Source organism: Dicentrarchus labrax, unplaced genomic scaffold, assembly GCF_905237075.1.
Source record: "Dicentrarchus labrax unplaced genomic scaffold, dlabrax2021, whole genome shotgun sequence".
Classification (NCBI taxonomy): Eukaryota; Metazoa; Chordata; class Actinopteri; family Moronidae; genus Dicentrarchus; species Dicentrarchus labrax.
Window position 1 is genome coordinate 6567753 of NW_026136717.1, and position 13432 is coordinate 6581184.

A 13432-nucleotide genomic window follows, 5' to 3' on the forward strand; every position below is an offset into this window, starting at 1 on the left:
TGTAAAGACATAATGAGAAATGTAATGAGCTACTGACCAGGAGAATGGGCCACCATATGTGACCCTGCATGAAGGAAAGATGTGTTTGTGTACCTTATTTTTTTTTTTTGTGTGTGTGTGTGTGTGTGTGTGTGTGGGCGTGGGCGTGGGCGTGTCTAAACGAAAGGCAAGTGACAGCTCGCTTGTTTCCCAGCTTGCACGTGCACACACCTCGCTTTTCACAGCAATTTCCTTTTTCATGTTATATGTGTGTGTGTTCCCCCTTAGAGCCTGCATAAGCTGTTAGCTCGCCCTATCAGGTTGCAGCGCGACTACAGATAAAAGTGTGCTTTAGGAAAAATGCACGCAACTTGATGAGTCACATGCAGGTCCTAAAAAACACTGACTAATACATCAGGCCTGACTTCATTTTCGTCCGACAGAACTTTTGCGGTGATTCATGTGTACGTCGGATGAAAGCTTATATTGCATATTCATGTGAAACACCCACATATGCACACAGACACACAGACACACACACACACCTTGTGACGCAACACCAAGGCAAACCATGATGAATAAACATGCAGGACAACAAAAACAGAATGGCGTACCTACACACACACACACACACACACACACACACACACACTAAGTTGTGCATAACACACAACACAAACTAAGTTTATTAAACGCATAGTGGAGCAGTACGTCACCGGCACACACACATCCTCTAAATTAGTCCATTTTTAATTTGACATTCTGCATGGACATGATTTAATAGTTAACATTTCAGATAAGACTTATTGAGGCCTCGGGCCCCAACACTGCAGAAATTTAGTTACTTTGTGTGTGCCTGTGTGTTTGGGAGGGCAACTGAGATTGAGTTTGTGTTTGTATCAGTGTGTGTGTGTGTACTGTAGTACAGCCTATAAGCCCATTAGCCCCAGGTTAAGTGATTTACAGCTTCAGCTCTAAGCCCCTCCTGCAATCTCATCCCCAACACCCCTGTCTATCTGCTCGCTCTATCTGCCTACCTTATCTGGGAGATTACACACACACATACACGCACACACACCTACCTGTCAGTTGGCTCGTGTAGACACACTGCCAGACACAACTCTGAACAGATAGGAGCTCGTCGTGTGCAGAAAACAAATATAAGACAAGAAATCTACTAATCACACACATGCGCGTGCACACACATTTGCACGTACCTGCTGATTAGAAGGTGTTGTGCTCCTGGAGCCTAACATAAAGGAGGTGTTTCATCTGCTCTGTATGTTTGTTCTCATTGTGGATTCCCTTTGATACGGGCGTCCTCATCAATGCATCTAATAGCTCCATACACTCTGTCTCTCTGTAATGGTGAGTGTGTTTGTGAGTTTCAAAGTATGTATGTGTGTTTGAGAGAAAGAGCTAGAAATGGAAATATGTGCGTGAGAGAGAGAGAGAGAGAGAGAGAAAAAAAGTGTGAGTGCGCATGTGTGCGTGTGCGTGATCAACCTAATAAACTTCATGGCTGCTCTCTCACACAGCTGCTTTTTACAGGAGCGGTGAGCAGTCTCCAGCCTCAGAGACAAAAGGAAATGTAGAAAGCAGCTCTAAGGACAGATAAAAGCAAGAGAGGGAAGTGCTAAATGATTGCTAGAGCTCCTGCATCACCCCCCCAACCCCCCTTCCTCCAAACCTACCTCCCTTACCACCTCCTCCTCTTCTTCTTCTCCCCCGTCTGTCGGCCCCCGTTTTTTATTCTCTATTTCAAAGGGACAAAGAGAGAAAAAGGGTGAAACCAACGGCGGCAAAGCAGCAACTCCACTTACAAACACGCAGGCATTATAATGGGGCGGCCACGGCGTTGCCACGACAACACACAGGGAGGTGAGGGGGGTTTGTGTGTGTGTGTGTGTGTGTGGGGTTTGGGGGGGGGGGACACAAGGCAGAAATGGGAGAAAGGAGGAGGTAGAGTAGGTGGCAATAAAGAAAGAAAGAGAGAGATGGAGGTTGTTATCTTGGGTGTATTTACCTGTAGCTCTCATGGCTGTTTGGCAGAAATGTCTTTTCGTCTTGCCACTGATCTGCCGTGTCAGTCAGCGAGTCGATGTGTTTATCATGCTGCATTTTATCGTATGGGAAAGACGGCAGATAGAGTACAAGCTCCCTGCTTGGAAGTACAGCTCACATATGCATTCAGGAGGTATAAACACCACCTGAGTTTGGTCTTACTATATTTGTAGAGATATGTTTTGCTTAAATAATATGAACAGTTGTTATCGTGCATGTTTCTTGTTGGAGTTTAGCTGTTGACACAACAAGCAAAATATTTTAATGTGGAATAAATATAAATCTGACAGGCTGAACTAATGCTGAATGGAAAAATAGGGGTTGAGATCTTGGCTGCTATCTGCATTGTTTTGTTGAATCTTGGCCTAAATAACTCACTGATGTCAGTTTACAACATTTTTTGAAAGCTTGAAGTTTTCCTATTAGCAATTGCCATGCCACAATGATTTGGAAAATATGTTGTTGCCTCTTTGTGAATAAATATTATGTATATCCTTCAACACATGCACATTTCAAACGTGTGAAAATGTGATCAGGGACAAAATTGTCAGTGTTTTTGCTTTAAAGCATGTTGTTGTTCCCAGCCCAGTATCCTAGAAATATTCTGCAGTCCATGATTTACATCCAGTGTCCCTGTTTATTGCCAATACAGAAAGTCCTGTGTCCTTTATGTTGCAAGGTGAAGTGTAAGGAAAGGCAGGAAGGGTGGGCGTGTGCAGCATCCAACCTTGATGTAGGAAACTGGAGTTTACGTTTGATTTGTACTGTAACGACAACCTTTCCCTAAATTAAAAAAGGTACAGTAGTTGCCTAACCTTAATCAGACATATAACCTTATCTAATTTGCGATAAGTGTATCGTGCCCTAAACTTCCCTTTGTTGTTAATCTTTGAAAAAAAGTGGTCATATATCTGTTTGGCAATAGGGTTGCTCGTTCCAACAGTTATCTCAATCCGACAAGATTTATTCAAAGTCTGCCTCTCCCGCCGCCATGACTAACTGTCTGTCTTTCTCAATACTCACCACTCGCAGACATTTTTACCAGAAAACGGGATCCCCTCTGGATATCTTGGCTAAAGGTGAAAGCCCAGAGCGTGGCACGTGTTGCAACCTGTTACCTTTGCTATTCCACACTTCGGCTGTGGTACTTTAGTCACTGATGATGTCAATCAATAGTGTAATGCGGAGTCTGTTGTAGGTGGAGAGTCTGAGTCAATGGCGTCTCTCATTCTTCCTCTTGGTGCACGGCAACAGACGGGCAAGTCAAGTGCAGGAAAGAATCCAGCAAGCCAGAGGAAGAATGTGGCCTAGTGCACATAGATCATGTCTACTTCACTGTGTTAGATTTCATGTGTCGACATACTTTAAGTCTAAGATGTTATCAAGATATTAAGAGGGATTATCTGCAAACAACTATCATAGGGTGACTACAATAAATGGAATGATTGGACTACAATCAAATAGACCAAATAGATTAATTTAGTTAATCTTAGATGTTTTTTTTTTTTCAATCTGTTTGACTCTAGTATTTGTGACTACAGGTTGGAGCTGAGGTGTTTGTAACTGTGATAAATAGTTAACTATGATGCATCTCACTCAGCAATAGTGATGAGGTAATTAGAGCTGCAACAATCCAAATTCTCTGATTTCAGCTTCATATTTTCTCATTTCTTTTAATCCTGTATGAAAATAAACTGAATATCTTTGGTTTGGGGACATCACCTTGGGCTTTGGAAAGAATTGATTAATCGAGAAAATGATTGACAGATTAATCGATAATTAATATAATCTTTAGTGGCAGCCCTAGAGGCGATGGTAAAAAAAATAAGGAAGGTTAAAGAAAGAATCTTTATTACTTTAAAGATGTCTCTTCATAGAACTTCCGGAATTGACATATTGACATATATAACAATATGTTGACATTTTCAAAGAAGTGTATTCTACCATTATCAGAATCAGAATCAGAAATACTTTATTGATCCCCAGTGGGAAATGTGTTTGTTACAGTTGATCGACTCACACATGGTAAAGAATAAAAAATAATACAATATCTAACACAATATACAGAATAGAAATGTATGCATAGGTACATACATAAGTAAAAGTAATGATAGAAATAAAAATGGAAATAAAAATAATAAAAAAATAAAAGCCTATATACAATGTAAATGTAAACATATTCCACAGTGACAGAAATTAAATAGCAATGAGTTTAAGATTGTGGCTTGCAGAAGTTATAGATAATTACAAGGAATGATTGAATAATTACAAGAATAACATAATAATAATCAAGTGTATTGCACATTGTTACGCATCACATGAGACCAAACTGTTTTTTTTCCCGTTTTTAATGACTGAATGCTCAGAACCATGACGTTGATCGACAGAAGTTTATAGAATGATAACACCATGATCATTCTTAAAAGATTGGTAAACTATATTCTGCAATTTGAAAAGTAAGTTAACATAGCTTTGGTTGGTTAGCTCCCCACTACATCTCAGGTCACAGAAGCTGACACAAAACACAGCCTTCATTCAAGTACGCACTACAGCAATCCTAGTAGCTAATGCACCAATAAGAACCAAGCACAAGCAAACCGTAGCTTCAGCTTGTAGCTGTACAAAGATGAGCCTCCGACACAGAAAACAAGTGGCAGCAGCTCACAGCTGTATGAAAAGGGGATTTAGGTTCTTGCCGGTTTAAAGTATAGATGTCTTCCAGAGAGCGTCTGCAGAGGTGGACAGGCCACGCTGTGTTGCCTATTGACAGTCTGTGCATGGATCAAATACCCTGGGCTGTGTTGACGGAGACAAACAGGAGATGAACACGATGTCTGAATGTCAAGTCAAGGCTGTCAGAGGGTCAGAGAAGTCAATGATGGAGCCACTGGAGTCAATGAAGGAAGGAGGAACAGAGGAAGGGGGAGATACAGGACAGAGCTGCTGCAGTGAGAGAGTCAAAAAGAGATGGATATAGAGAAGAGGATGGATGCGAGAGGGGGGAGGAGAGAATGAGTGCAGAAAGGCATAAACTTACAGCCTACACTCATGCAGGATTGGAGAGATGATTTGGGATGGGGAGTTGGAGAGTGAGACGGAGTGGAGTGCAGGAGGAGGCAGATGGAGCTGGTTAAATCCTTGTCCTGAGTATTGTACCAATTGTGGCAGAGAGGCAGACACAATAGCTGAGCGGTCTCCTGTCGCTTCCATAAACAAGATAAATTGATGGGGCTCCCCCGCCCACTAACATCCAGTTTGTTTTTATTGCCTTCCAAGAGAACGGAATGGAAACCTACTCTGGTAAAACAAAAAGAAACCCTCCGCTAAATATTCCTTTTCCGCTCTCTAAGGCTTTCTCAATAGCATCATGGATGAGTGGCAGCATTTGATGCCATTGTCTCATATGAGTAGCTTTGGCTTGTATTAGGAGCAGGCTCTTGCAGTCTGGCTCCCATGTTGCTGAGAACAAACTAAAAGGGATGTAATTCAATCAGTTAGCTTTAAAAAGCCACCTCTTTACAATATGATTTGATTATAGTTTTTTTGACTTTAGATAGACGAAACACGATGGAGCATAACCAGTATTGATTTTGACTACATTTCGTCATCTTTGACAACCCCAGGGATGTATTCTCTGAATGATATTTTATTATGATGGACAGGAATGTTTTACACAGACATGACAAGCTGGGAGGAACACGCAGAAAGAAAAATACTCAAAATGGGATTTGTCAGTCAGTAAGCAGAGAGATTACAGAATCCCAGTGCCTACAGAATGGATTGTGATATGAGAAACAGGAAAGAAAAATACAGGACTTTGCTGAACGTCTCTATCTAAAACTGTGATTCAAGATATGTTAATTTGATCCAAGTTAAACTCTTAAGAGTTGAACAGACAATCTGAAAAGAAAATGAAACTATCTCATCCAAACATTAGATGACCTTTCAGAGACTGACATTTTTGCAACGAAAAATCAAAAAAGAAAAACATGTTTATTAACTTTGCTCTCTGTCTCCTCTGGTATTTATTCTGTGATTGTCTACTTGTTGATGCAGTGTTGTTAGCGTTGATCTATGCTGCCTTCAGCGGAGTCTGTGATTTACCATGGGCTCCGACTCTGACACGGGCCGGGGAGGGGAGGGGGGGGTCACGTTTAATGGCTGTCTGACCACCATCCATCTTCCCACCCCGATCAATGACGCCATTCAGGCAGATTTTATCCAATCAAAGCAGGCCTATGCGTCATGTCAGGATGTGAATGGTGCAGAAAGCCTGGTTTCAATAGACAAGTCCAAACCTCTGTACAAACAGATTATAAAGGAAGATTAGAGACCATATAGACAACACATAAAGTGTAATACCCATACCAGTAATGCAACACATAATTCCTACACTGTAATAGAATACACTTTTATGTAACAATCTTAAGCTGTTCACTGACAGGCATCAACTATGAAGCACAGTTTATAGTACCTACATGCCCGTACAGCAGCAGGAGCCCTTTCCTAAGACTTTTTGTAATACATAATATTGCAGTGAAGTGATGACTTTTTGTCATCGGTATGTAAACTCTCTTTCTTGTGGTTAACCTTGTGCTGCTGCAGACTTTACAATCAATTCAGACTTGGGCCATGTTAAGAGTCTGTTACCAGGTATTTCACAAGGTCCATGTCTGAAAGGGCTCTAGGAGACTGTGGTAAGCTAAGATGTACAGATGCAATGTTGCAATGCAAAGTTTAATTGACAGAAAAATTCATTGCAGTTATTTTGATGATCAAATAATTATTTTAGGGCTTTTTAAGCAAAAAGCTAAAGATTTGTTCCAGCTTCTCAAATGTGAGGTTGTGTTGCTTTTCTTTGTCCTACATGTTAGTGAATGGAATATCTTTCAGTTTAGGACCCTTGAAGGCATCACCATGGGCAAATGATACCAGGAATGTTCACTATTTTTCGGCATTTTGTTGACAAAACAATTAATGGATTAATTGAGAAAACAATCTCCATATTAATTGATGACAAAAGCAATCGTTGGATTCAGCCCCACTAAGATGCACCCCAGTGATTTTTCTAGCTGTGCCTTCAAGACTAGAGTCTGAAAATCTTCATGTTCACAAGCTGTGTTGTCAACAATCAGACCCCAGAAAAACAAACACTAAATAATGATGCACAACATGGGATAAGATATGAATGAACAGTGTCTTGCTGTTTGGTAACCTACACTGCAACTGGTGAAATGTTTGCCTCAATGCACCAACAGGGAAGAATTATAAAAGCAGACCTGCTCACAACTGCATTAGTAGAGGGGTGGGAAATCAATCTTCAAACTTACAGTGTGCATTGGAAAATGGTCAGCACTGATGTGAAGTATATGTGATTTGTAGTTAATGGACTAAAATGTGCAAAACTGCCAGTATGGTTTTTTAAACTAATAACCCCGCTGAGAGGCGTCCTTGTCAATCTCAAGCTCATAATCCGTCTGTGTTCTCTGAGTGGCTTCTATATTATTCATGGCAAATTTTCCCTGTTCCTTTAAGGTAATTTATTTTCGTCATTCACTGCAAGTTTCTGCTTGGGTTTGTTTTAGTGGCCTCTGTGGAAAGCATTTCTGAGGGAACAGACATTGTTTTTGGATGTCTTTATTGTGTTTTAGATAGAGTATAGAAATGTGTGCTTATTTAAAGTGTATCAGGCCTCTGAGTAAAGGCATATTGAACCAAATCTTAACAAAAAAACATGGCAAATGGCAAATTTGAGAAGAACTATTTCTGTCCAGCAATCTAGGAACATGTTTCATATTACTTAACCAATATTTTGAGGCCATGTAGATTGGCTATTTGTCAAAATAACTGGCAACAAGTAAAAAGTAAAAAAAAAAAAAAAAAAAAAAAAATTTAAATGGTGCTTTTTCCATCATCTGTTATGCACCTCACAATGACATTTTCCAAGTCACACCCAGGCTTGTTGCCCAGTGCCCTTGTTCAGAAAGTAATCCTTCCGTTCAAAGTCAAGCATTTACCAGAGAAGCACATGGTCAGAATTGTAAATAAATCATCAAGTTGGGCCCAGACGTCCCACCAGGAGGAAGCCACACACGCATCTAGCGGTAAATGATTGGTGTGTGTCTAAGCCAGGCTTCTATAGTGGGGGCTAGCAGGCTACTGATGAATGGAAGTCTGTGGTTTAATGAAGTGTGTTTATTACCGGGTGATCAGTGGTTAACGGACAGACCTCCCTAGGCCATATACTAAGAGCACATATCACAGACAGACAGAGAGGGAGACGTATGTAAGTAATTTGGAGGAACAGAGAAGATAGGTATAATGACAGCAAAGAAGAGAAAACAAGGGAATAATAAAGAAAGTCAAATGAAAATAACAGTAGAAGACAAAAGATAAGTAGTAAAATTACTAATATATACACACACACTATACACACACACACACACACACTGGCTTTCAGACAAAGGGGGGCAGTGAATATATGCAGTGTCCACAGTAAATGTCTTAATTACAGCCTTAACATTGCAGGTCCCAGATCACTGCAACAGTATTGAAGTATTGCATCATTCAGAACACAATATCACCTGGCATTACACCTTGCCAGACATCACACACACACACACACACACACACACACACACACACACACACACACACACACACACACACACACACAAATAGACACATAAACACACTGTGTCAGCTCATCACTTTCAGTTTTCATCGTTAGTTTATGTACAAGCAGTTCTGGGAGTTCCTCTCAAGGTCATCTTAATAGACTTTTGCTTTCTCACACATACTCACTCACACAACCATATACTACCCCCAGTGCCATAAATCACATTCACACGCACACTCACATCCATCACCGTGAGCGAGTCAGAATGACAAATAATGCCTCCAACAATAGGTCCTATTCATCAATATGGCCATATGTTTTTCAACAGTGAAAAATGCCTAAATAATGGACCAAAATATATTCAAAACAAATACTTCATCACAGCCCAAATTGAAGCTGACTATTGCTGGGAGTGTGGAAGGCATATAGTTTCTATTTCATGTTGCTGTGTTCTGTGTTCTGTGTTATGTACATTCAGTAGGTTCAGTATATTACGTAAGCTTCACAGAGCGGTTTTTTTTTATAGAGATACAAGCTTTGTGGAGGATGTACTCTTTGAAGAATACTTTGCACAAGATGGTTGTAGTTTTTACCACCCTGCCTATCAGTAATAACAACACAGTAGTCACCAAGTTAATGGCTGAGATCTCGTAATGGCGACATGACTTAAAAAGAGGTCTGCCGGGGCAGGACATATGAGCAGCCAGACAATTAGAAACTTCCAGATAAGACAAACTTACTTGGAAGCAAAAACAACGGTAAACAGTAAAATCATTCGCCCACTTTGATAGCAAAAACTATGACAGTAAGGCCCAAGTTATAATAAACCAGAATTATTCATAAGGATTTGAAGCAGACACGAAAATTTGCCATCTGGAAAAATGGGATATCAAGCAATTAATAATAACTAAGGAAGCAATATGCCAAAGTAACTGTGTAAATTATAACAGCTAAAAAGCAAACTTGTTGCTCAGGTGCAGTACTTTATACTAAACTATGCAAAGTCAAGTCAAGTCAATTAACCCTTAATCCTGAACTTGCCTTTCACAAAGAGTTTTAGCATTTGGTCAGCAACCTCTATCCTTAAAAAAATGATCAGATTAGGAAAAACTCCCTTTTTTACCTTTACCTAGCTTTGCCCTTTAACAAGCACCTTTTGGAGCGAGGCTAAAAAACCTTGCACGTGTGCATTTTGTCTGTAGATGTTATGTTTATTCATGGTCCAGTGACCTGCCTGGACACTGACTGACACAGCCTTTCAGTAACTATTATGCTGCAACATGAGCTTATCTACACACTTTATTGCCGACCAAAGAAGCGTAACTACCCCTCACACACCAGGAAAGACTCACTTTGAAAACAAACCTGCACAGGTTGCCCGCAAGACCACCTTGGGGAAGGCAACAAGATAACAACAATGCTACAAAAACAATAAAAATGGTTTTGAAAAAAACCCAAACAAACATATAAAACAATAAATAAGATTAAGTAGCAGTAAAGTGAACAAACAGTGCAAACAGTTTCTGGCAGTAATGGATAGTTCTACTGCTCTGGTGTAGCAACTGTATAGCTTATTTAAGCCTTTTTAGATTATGGTGGCATGTGGCACTATGTACAGGTACTGTTAAGCTGTGGGTGTGCTAACCAGAGGTGGGATAAGTATTCAGATCCATTACTTAATAACACTGTGAAAATACTCCATTACAAGTCAAGGTTATGCATTCTAAAACTCAAAAAAGTATGTACAGTCTTGACTTCAAGTAGTCATTGTGCAGTAAAATGTTCCCTCTCAGTATTTACCTGTTATATATATGTATATATAATGTTTTTAGATTAAGAATATTCATGCTATATTAATGTATGTTGGATTTTTACAGCTGTAGATGTTTAAGGTTGAGAATAATTACTACTTTCTATACTGTTGGGTTGTTTAATCTACAGCAATGCATCATATTTTGAAAGAACATCATATCTTTGCACTCTTGAATCATTTACGTTATGTTATTTTATAGAAAACCTGTATATTGAGATGTATGTTATATATCAAATATCTACTTGTTTTACATAAGCCTACACTTGGGCCAGCAAAAATGTAACTTGGCCACCAAATTTAGGAGCTTGGTGCTAAAAAAAAGTATCCTTGATTGTGTAACTTTTCATTAATTTCCACAATAGGACTTGATATGATATCAAAATAATTTTTTTAATATTGAGTGATTCTAGCTCACTACTGTACAATTTAAATGTAAGCTTAATTGGCAGCATATAGGACTTGACCTATACCCAGAGACACAAACAGTTGATTATAGTGTCCGTTGACCAACCATGTGACCTCCTGTCAGAATACATTTGAATATACGCAAGCAGAAATGTATAAGGCCAAATAAAGGCTAGATTGGGGCTCTGATGAGGTTCATGGTGTTAAGGCCACCTCGCCATCCAGCCCTGTTAACAATCTGCATTCAGGCACAATGCTGACTGATTACTAATCAGACACACTAAGAAACAGCCAGCTGCTCAGCCTATCACGGCTTTCTGTAGACACACACATACACAAACACACATACACGCAAGAGTGGAGCAGAATGCACACAGAGAACCAAAAAAGTGTGATTGCATCTAGGTAAGGAAGCAAGTATAATGCCCATGATGTATGCGTTTGTGCACACACAAAAGACATTTACGCACACACTCTTTCTTCATTTTTTCTCTGTTTGTCACACACACACACACACCGGGACACACACACACACACACACACACACACACACACACACACACACACACAAACACAAGCACAAGCACGCACACTCACGCAGACCTCTAACAGCCTCCAATCAGCAGCACTGCCACGCAGAGATGAGAGGACCACACCTCGTTCTGAAAACAACTGAAATCAGTTTAAGGACACGTATTACCACAGCGCTCCTTGTGTGCCTCCCTCCTCCTCACCCCTTCTCCCCCTTCCTCGCTCTCTCTCGTACGCTCTCTGCTGCCTCTCTCCCCCTCTCCCCCTAACTCCTGCTTTTTATTTTTCATCGTGTACCACCTGAGCTCTTCAAGGTTGCCGCCACAATTTGGGTCATTCAGCTCGGCCCCATTTCAGCCACACCGCACAGACATACACACACACACACGCAATCACACACCTCCCCCTCTGTGTATTACCTGACACCGCCAGGTGGGAGAGACTCCATTACCGAGTTGAACTCTGACCCCGCTTCGACTGCCTGGCCAGAGAAGAGAGGTGTGTGTGTGTGTGTGTGTGTGTGTGTGTGTGTGTGTGTGTCTCCGTTGTGTGTGTGTGTGTCTCCGTGTGTGTGTGTGTCTCCGTGCGTGTGTGTGTCTCCGTGCGTGTGTGTGTCTCCGTGCGTGTGTGTGTCTCCGTGCGTGTGTGTGGCGTGTCCGTGCGTGTGTGTGGCGTGTCCGTGCGTGTGTGTGTGTGTGATAGAGAGAGATGGAGACAGAGGAAAAAAGAGAGAAAGAAGCGAGCAACTGAAATGAGGCCAGTCCTGAATGTTTGTGTGTGTGAATCAGCGTTCACATTTGTTTGTGCGTGCGTGTAGGCATGTGTGTGAGAGGGTGGAGGTGTGGGGTTGGAGGGTTGTGCGTGTCTCAAATGACACCCCTGGCCGTTATTAAGTCCACTTTATTCTCCGGTCTCTGGCATATTTTCCTTCTCTCCATATGTTCACATTTTTCTCCTGAACCCACTTCCATAACAATGCTCACTGAGTTTGCACACACGCCAACATCTTATTAATATTCAAGAAATCCAAGGAGTGTGTAAGTTTGGGAGTTGGCTCACACAAGCATGAAATCCCACTCACAATAACCTGGAAAAGCCTTTATTTTGACGATGAAAAACCACAATATATTAGTTTTCATAGTTATTAGCTCGTAGTTTGACCTCATCCATTTATATGTTTTTTGTGATAAGTGCCGTATCAAGTAAGAATTCTGTATTGTTTGCCCATTCATGCATACAGTCAAGAGCACAGACTACAAAAAAACCTTTTCTCACTTTAACACAAGTCGTACAGAGCCACACAGATGGAATGGGTTGAAATTGCCCAAATTTTGAGATATCCGTGTCTAAGATTTCTGCCTCTACCTAAATACAATGGAGGTGAATGGATTTTTTTTTTACCAAAGAAATAGTCCCTTTGAGTATGAAAACACTGCACAGTGTTTTCTGTGGATTACAAGAGTAACAAGGAAAAGAGAAACTCCTGATACGCTTTATATTTCCCAGCTCAGACTGTGTGATATCACACTGCTGTTAGTGCAACAAATGAAATTCCTCTCACCACCACCTCAGTGAATTGTGCTGTTGTGAAAGCAAAAACCCAATTTGGCCTTTAAGGTATTATCCACAATATATTCTGTAGGTAACACCTGTTGATTCAACCTATAGCTGCTTCATGCTACTTTGAGCATTTTTCTTTGCTGTTCCTAGCTGGTCCTCCTTTCATGTTATTTTTAAACCTTATGGAAATAATGTAGTGGTTAGTGGAATAAACAGGGAAAAAAGTGGGCAGTAAACACGAGAGGTGATAAATGCCATGGCTGAGCAGCAAACAAGGAAAGAACATCTCCTACGGAAAATTAGATTTCATGAAGAGAAACTCCAAGGAAAAAGACATGGCGGTAGGCTGCTGCCAACACTGCTTGAGTGACGAGTAGGATCTGTAATGCCAAAACAACACAGCATTGTTTATTTTAGTGCCAGAGATGGAGAAAATGTTGAAAAAACCAAACAAAGATATC

General features: G+C 40.7%; 1 protein-coding gene across 4 annotated transcripts in view; it reads left to right on the forward strand.

The window, feature by feature from the left end:
- serpinh2 (serine (or cysteine) peptidase inhibitor, clade H, member 2) overlaps positions 1–13432 on the forward strand; it is a 107608-nt gene that overhangs the window by 25720 nt on the left and 68456 nt on the right. Inside the window, exon 1 of one of the 4 annotated variants that reach the window (XM_051428726.1) lies at positions 1745–1860. The exons of 2 other annotated variants lie outside the window; for them this stretch is intronic. The gene's annotated coding sequence lies outside the window, so the exon portion shown is untranslated. Of the gene's footprint in view, positions 1–1744; positions 1861–13432 lie in introns of those variants that run through there. One more of the 4 variants, XM_051428723.1, reaches the window with a different exon arrangement.